We start from the raw sequence: 8435 nt of genomic DNA on the forward strand, positions 1-8435 counted from the left end.
AGTTGATCTTTGGCAGGGTTTCCATGAGTTGAAGAATGATGTATGGTGACTCTCTGAGTTAAGCCAATGACAGATTTTAATAAAGAGTCTTCCTTTGTAGTCAATCTCTGCCCTTAGAATTGATGTTGCTTGTGGAGATGGATACGTTATGTGTGATTTTACATTTCTTTCACTGAGAAACACCCCATTATAAAGAAGCAGCATTAATATTTTTCCCCACTTACTAGAACAAGTAGTCTGACAGGGCCACATGTCATAAGAGAGGACACCTGCTGTATATTTGTTTATGCTCTTCGACTATGCATAAAATGCAGTTTTACCTAGTCCATATTATAAGCACTTGAACGAGAATTGGGAAATTATTAGTGTATTTTTCCATTCACAAGGATAACTATCAAAGTACATCTCCTACACGTTAGCACCTGCATTTCTGCCTCAAGCAGCTCAGTGAAGAGAATTATTAGTCTAAACTTGTATTAGTTATGTATCTGGATGTGACTCTACATTGAGAGAGGAGAGGGGGAAAAAAAAAAACAACTAATGCTTTATGCACCAGCACTGGGGTGAATTTTTCCAGGCATATGACTGTATAATCCCATGCCACTGAGAGCAGATCGAATCATCTGGGAAGTATTTTACATAGTTCTGCTTTTAGCCAAAACCTTTTGCATTTAGGGGAACACCATATCAACAAACAAAACCAAGACCTTATATTTAAAGTTAGTGTTGAGGACCAGATTCTCAACTATTATAATCTTGACCTTTTTTTTTTTTTTACCAGCAGAGAGTCTAGTCAAGCTTATGAAAGGTACTTAGAAAATGACAGGCTGCAAAACAAAAACAGAGGCACAATTTTGCACACACATATGTCAAGTACAGAATGGGAAATGTAGAGATTAAGTGTGCAGACTTCAAAAAATCCACTACAAAACTGGCCACTGTGGGCAATTTATAGGTATTTGTGACGCTGATTATGAGCCTGTTGTAGTTTAAGTATATTGACTGGCACTTCTGTGATACTTGCTTTATTAAGCATAGTCATTCTGATCATTAATTTCAGCATGAAATAGTTTTACAGAGGCTTTTGTGTGTTAACCTAAGTGATTCTTCACTAAAGAAAGAAATCAGTATGTCAGTATGGTACTGGACATCTTTGAAGTTAGCAAAATTTAACTGCCCAGATGTTTCATGAAAGGCTTTCAATTCAGATAGTATTTTCAGCCTGGCTGCCTACCAGAAAATAAATACCCTTCAATTTTTTATGGAGCCAGGAGAGTCTCATAGAGGTTTTTCTCCTCTTCCCTGCCCACGCCGCAGCGGTTGTCAGTACTGAGGTACCAGAGTGACACCTCGTGGTCGAGAGGGCGGCAAAACAAAGAAACTTAGTAAGAGAATGTAATTTTTATATTAAATACACATCAGGACTTTACTATGTCTTGTCATGATTCTTCTAAAATAGTGTTTCCTACAGCTCCATTGCTTTTATTTGCATACATTTGTGTTAAGCCCAAATTACTAAGAAAGATGATAAAATTTATTAATTACTGATCCAGGGAAAAGTATCAGATTTCTGCAATAAGATTAAAAAAAAAAACAAAACTCTTCACCAAAGTCTTTTAAATTTTATTTTAAGAGGGGCTTCCCCTTAAGCCTTTTTTTCCATTTATGGGAACATAAAATAGTTTAAGCTTTCTCAGCCATCTGCCAATTTTATATGTTCTACACCATTCCACTTCTTCCTTTTATCTTTTTGCCTGTAACCAAAGGATGCTGAGTAACTATTAACTTCCCAGCAAGTCAGTAGTCCCAGTACATTTCAGGATAAGATGCAGAGCTGGGTGAGGTCATTCACAGAAACTGTAATTCGTCATCCTCGTATTACAGTTTTAAAATAAGATCAAGACAAATCTAATAGAAGAGAACCCCTCCTCCTTTTTTGCAGCCAGTGACTTAAATGATATTTCAGGAACACATGCCTGCATTGGGTGGAAAAAAAAAATTGGCAGGCATTAGGCACATCTGTAGTACAAAGTATTATATGTTCAGAGCCCAGAGCAAACATAGTTCAGCAAACAGCTATGAAATATTTACACTACTGTCCACAGTTTACACAGCAAGGGATTGAAATGGAGCATAGAAGCTCAGGGACTTGCTCATACTGAGTTGATGAGTGACTGTTCTGAGATAACACAAAAAAGGTCAAGATCCTCTGGGAAGTAACCAAAGAGGAGCCACGAAGGAGGACACTAAGAGACTTAGTGTTTTCCCTGCCTTCCTTCAACTAGTCAAATCCTTTCTGATCCCCACAGGTGTCTGAAGATCTGCTAGGTCACAACATTAAGCTGTTCACAGTATGATCCTTTAAAAGAGCCTATAGGGTGAACAGGACTGACCTTTCCTTTTATCCCCCCATGCCACCAATTGGGAGCATTTTAGAGCCTGAGCTCTCCTCTGATATTAATGAGTCAGAACGGGACAACCTTAAGTATGAGATAAGGCTCCTCATTGTCTTTAGTCCCCATTGGAAGCAAGACAGGCAGAGCCAGCCCTTGATTTGATTATGATGTTCTTCCTCTAATCATTGCCAAGGAGAATGGCCTTGAAAAAGGTCCATCTCTGATGCCTCTTAAGTCAATAGACTCAGATAACAGAGGGGAAGAAAAATAGCACAAAAGGGAAGCTGAAGATGGAGGGAACAGCAGTGAGGGTTTTTAATGATACAGACACAAAATCTCTAAATTCTTTAAGGCAAAAATAACTGTTCTTAAAGACCAACAATTGGCAGGAAAAGTGATAGTTAATGGGTCTTTGTGCAAAGAAAAGTAGTAGGTGCAGAGCAAACAAAACCAGGGAAGCTCCTTTGGTAGTCCCACTTTGGAGAGGCCCATGGGGCATTGCTTGCTAAGCAAGTCTAAGCTGTTATGGGAAAAGTATGTTCCTCCAGGACTAAGGATCCATGCTAGAAATTAGCAAAATCACAGGTTTTCACTCTGTCACAAACACATTGCCTTGCACATACTGGATATTGTGGGTCATAGGCAGGATCTTTTAAAAATTAAATTCAGTAAGTTACCACTCAAAATAGTTCAGGAAAATATATTCTTAAACAACCTCCTCCAACAGGCTAGTCTAAACCCTACAGAAGTCAGCAGAAAGGCTTTGGCTAAATTGAAGGAACTGAATATAACTAATCCTGTAAAGCCACTAATTATCCCCAAAGGCATAATACCTGTCATAGTAGCAACTAGGAGAGACCAGCTACCACTTCTAATTCTTCCATTAAAGGCAGACAGCCAGTTAGCTATACTGGCTATATATGTTTGAGATCAGTCAATTAGTAACAGCATCAATAGAGACTACTATTGATTCAAATACAATGAAAATATATTGAAGTAGCCAGTAGACCATGCTGAAGTAAAATATGCTCAACAGAGGTGAACACCGAGTACCCTGCTCACATTTACAGTCAGGAGACAATACTTTATGCAGGAATACACAGTGGGAACAAAACCAAGAGTCATTACCTGAAATCAGCCATTGACACAGGCGATGTAAACCAGAGCAGCTGGTGGTCAAAGCAGTGAGAAATTGTTTACATTACCACATAAATTGATGCAGCTTGTCAGAAAAATAAGGCAAGGAGCTTGGTTGAAAATGGTCAGGCTTAATAAAGTATGGCCTCTGTATCAGCATTTCCATATTCTCACTCAGTCCTTATAAAGCTGATGAAAAATAAAATCAAATAGAGCCATAGTTGTACTATGTCTTCATGCAGGTCTGTAGACGTCGAACAGGAAATACTGCTGTTTGAAACTGGCTGTTCAGAAGTAACCCCAGATGCTGATACAGGAATGCTAGTAAGTTCTTAGTCATTTGCTGCAAGGGAGTTTTATTTGCTGCTTAAAAGTAATTTTAAGTGTAGCAAAAGGAGCTGCAATCTTGTTGAATAGATGTTTTCTTGCAAGTGGCTTATGACTCCAGCAGGTACATTTACCCATCCCCTCTGGGCAAATATAAATCTTACACCTACCCCATGCTTCAACAGATGAAGTAGCAAGGAGCACTTTGTAGTCCATGTTCCACAACAGGAGGTTCCTTAAGTAATTAATACAGGAGGAGTTTGTCTAAATGATCCTTTTTAGCAATGTCACAATAGCTTAACATTCTCTCCCTACCAGAGAAAACTGATTATGCAGACACTGAAAACAGATCTGAGCACAGCAGTGAAAAGCTAAAGTCAGTCCTCTTTTAGCACCATAGGAATTAGATCAAGCATGCAGTTACTAGCCTCTGCAGGACTATCCCAAGGCAGTGCCTATTCAGCCCCTAAAAGCCCAGTACCTCCCTGAGCTATCACCTGAGTTACCAGCAGCTTTAGCCTTCAGTCAGAAACCAACTTATGCATAAGGGACATTTTCCAACTTTAGTTGGTTGGAGGTGTGCAGCATTTTCCTTCATTTAATAAGACCTTTTTTAATCATTAACCTCCTTCCTTTTGTCACACACATCGTTACCTTAACCTTACTCCCTTTGGCACTAACTCTGTATGCAGCACAAAGCAGCAGGTAACATTCTTATTTCCTGGCAAATAGAGTGGTGTTGCAGTGGACTCGGCTTTGCCAGTTGCAGTAAATACACTCTTCTGGTTCTAGTAACTGCAGTTGCATTAAGCATTGAAGTTCTTCTTTAGCAGCTCAAATTGAGAATAGTCTTTTCCCAGTACTGACCGATCACCACTAGTTGTAACTTGAGTTGGGATAGACATTTAACATATTTCTACAGCACCCAAGGTGGATGTTATCAGACCCTCCAGGTGCAGCTATAATCCACCTAGTGAGAGACATTGATAGGTATGATGAGATACCATGCTTAGCAGCCTTCCTCTTTCAGAGCTGAATAGATAAATTGTGGGTGGGGGTTGCCTCCCCCACTCAAATAAATATTATTAGGTGGCCTGGTAGACCCAACAGAGCAAGTTACAAATAAGTTAGCTGCAACTTGCTGACCAGGCTCAGAACAGTTATATCAGACAAAGCCTTAAACAGACACTACTTTGGGAAGAAGTTAGTTGGTTGGAGCAGAAGTCAGCCCACTGCAGCACGTGTGCCAAAGGCAGCACAGACACATTTGGACAAGCACAAGGCTGGTGAACAAAATCCAGGGCAACTCAGGAGAGGCAGCAGCTCTCAGTTCATCTCTGAGGAGTTTCTGTTTTCCAGGGCAGGGGTGTGTGTGCATGTGTGAGATCATCGCTCCATGGGGTGCTTCCTGGCTCCTACTGAGATTTAAATAGTGTTGCTTTTTTCCCTAAGTTAGAGACCAATTCTGCTACGCTGCCCTTAGAAAGCTTCCTACATCAGGTTTAAAGCAGAAAGGAAAAGCAAGTGTCTCGCACTGAAAGCTTTCTGCATTGAAAAAGTGTTTAGGAAACTTCTCTCTTGTGTCCTTCACTCTATGCATTGCCTTCAGATCACCCTGTTTCTCTAGAATTTTCTCTCATGCTTGTTTTTGTCCTGTGCTCTGAGCAGCCTTTTCCTGCTTACAAAGACCCCTTCTTGCTCATCCATCAGTTTGTCCTTCAGATCCCCCTGGTAGGAATTCTTCCTGGCTCTCTTCACAAGCAAGGGGGAAAAAAAAATTCCAGGACTTCAGTGAAAATTTTGTTCTCCTCCAGACAAATCACTAGACCTCTCTCTGCCTCAGCCCCTGATTCTTACCCTAAGATGGCATATACTAATGTAGAGCATTCCAACCTATGGGGAAGTTCTAGGTATTAGACTTCCTAGTCTTGCCTTCACCCAAGACATTTTCTTTCATGTAAATTCTGGTATCTCCTACTCCAGTAAATACTGGGCAGAGAATGATTCATAACATAGCACACAGCCAACAGGTTTTAGGAATGAGAGCCTCTCAGAAAATTAAAGATACTTACACTTTCAAAAGCAAACATGACTCTAGAAGGGGCTGATGTACGACAGGGAAAATATTTAAGACAAGAAAAGCAGCAAGGAAGAGCGATACCACAGTTACGATCAGACTCTAGGGTTGTTAAATGAGAGAATCAGCATAAAAGGAAAATGCATGATGAAATGACTTTTGCATATTTGGTAGCAGAAAATTCAGGAAAAAAATATATCTGCTGACACTGTTCCATCTCCAGATGTCATAAAGGCACATCATCAATGACAGGAAAACACCCACCAAAAGTCACTAGAAAAGAACATGTTGTAAAGGAAACTTTGTTTGAAACAGGTTAAATCTGCAGCAGAGCATGCCTATCAGCTAACCCTGCTCTACCTGTTCGAAGGATCAAGACTGAGAGGATGGATTCATTGAACACTGCAGCATAAAGGCATTGCTAGAATTACCGGCCCAGGAAGGACCACCTCTGACCCAAACATCTGCACCAGCACATAAAGAGGTATAGGTTTCTTTTTATACCAGCTTTTATAGTATTTACCCCATTCAAAGATTTTGAAAGTACAGTTCTTCCTCTTTTTTGTTCCCTGTAAAATCTCTATTTTTAAGAGCCACTTATTTTAAAAGCAGCAGATGGTAATACCATATTCTCACTAAAATGAATTATGTCTGAGTAAAATAAAAGCAGCTGAGCTCAGTCTACAAGTATCTAGTAGGTGGTTGGCTATTTTTAAAAGAGCAAAGCTTGCTAACACTTGGAAACTTTAAAAAAAAACAACCAAAACCCTAATTTGATCCTGTGTAAAATCCTATCCTTGTATACACCAAACTTTCATCTGCACTACTTTTAATGGTATAGAGGACAAGCAAGTAAAACAGCAAGTTACATTTATCATTCCCTGCTGGGGTTCATGTGTGCTCTAGTAGAAAACATGTTACTCTGCAGCAGATACAGCACAAGAGGCAATACCGATGCAACATTATGGAAATTTAAAAGCAGTCTGCTCTTGGTTGAAATGAAGTGATTCCTCCACTCAGTTCTTAAAACATTCAGAAGCAAACTACTGCAAACTTGTGGAGCTTTTACTGATGTGCACTATCACTATAAAAGCCCATAAAGGTGACTTTAAATTCAACATAGTTAATGTTATTACTAGTAAATAATGTAAGTGGGCACTTAATACTAGAATTACTGCACATAGGGCGGGGGAAATCAAAACAATACATTGACTTCTACTAGTCACTTCAGAAAAGGTACAATGTTCTCTATTTTCAGCTAATCATTCTCCATCTGCAGCTATGAAACATGCTAACTGTCTGGCAGGTCCATATCCAACTGTTAGTTTAGTACAATTCAATTGTCTAAACATCCTAATAAAAAATTTGAACCAGCGAAACCCTGCCAAGCACTACAATGTCCTCAACTGAAGGACAACAGTAATGTAGTACTATGGCAATTCAGTTCTCACAATATATAGCCAAAGCGCTATCAGTAAATAGGGCTGCCAATTATTACTCACAGTGCAAGGCACCTCAAGTTTTCAGCAATAAAATGGAATAAACATAAAATGGAATTTCAGATGGTGAAAACTTGAGCATCACAAACTTTCCACATACTAGATCTAGACAGCAGGGCAGTTAGACAGTGTAGATGATATATTTTTCCTTAAGGTAAATTATGTTCATCATTGAAATAACTTTACACTGTATTTCAGAATGGAGCTATTTAAGTAAGTCATGTCTTCGGGTATGACAGTCACCATTTTATCTGACCTCAGACACTGATGGACAGTATTATGTTCCTTTCTCTGTCCTATTTGCTAGGAGTACTATAATAGTTCATTCAGAGCTACAGCAATAGCTGTGTTACACCACCAGTCATAACAGTGCCTGGGTAAACAGGAAAGACTGCAGACTTGTAGTAAATTGTTTAAAATTAAGCTGTCTTTAGAAATTTTGGTACTGAAATCTTTTAGTTAAGATAAAGTGTTCACTGTGTCACATGAAACAGAAAATCACTAGTACTTACAAGACAAAAATAGGGCTTTATCAGTATTATAAGTAACAAAAGTCTTGAGTTTGCCTAGCTGAAGTAGTCTTCTCCACGCAAAAGAACTTAAGTAAAAGTCCACTGCAAAGAGACAGACTATGTTAAGGTGCACAGTATTGCTTAAACAGGTTAACTTCTGATTTTCAGAGCAGTTGCTAACAGGTTCCCCCTGCTTTTCTACACCGATGTAACCAGCTAGCACCAGCAATACTATCCCTTGGCCTGTAAAGCTCAGTTTGTCTTGAAATGGTGTCCTATTGCTGACATTAATAGGAAGGATTCAGCCACAGCAATCTTGTTCCCTTCCACCTTCAGTTAAGAGCCTTCTGAATAAGCAATTTCAGAAAAAAAATCTCTGCTATTAAATGACCCCATTAGGCTGACAGTATCCAGATACTTCTGGAGATTAAGAACTACCCTGCAGAGAATGCTAACACCCCAACTGGTACTTATGTCTAAAAATACT

Source organism: Phaethon aethereus (genome assembly GCF_964289735.1).
Source record: "Phaethon aethereus genome assembly, chromosome: 7".
NCBI lineage: Eukaryota > Metazoa > Chordata > Aves > Phaethontiformes > Phaethontidae > Phaethon > Phaethon aethereus.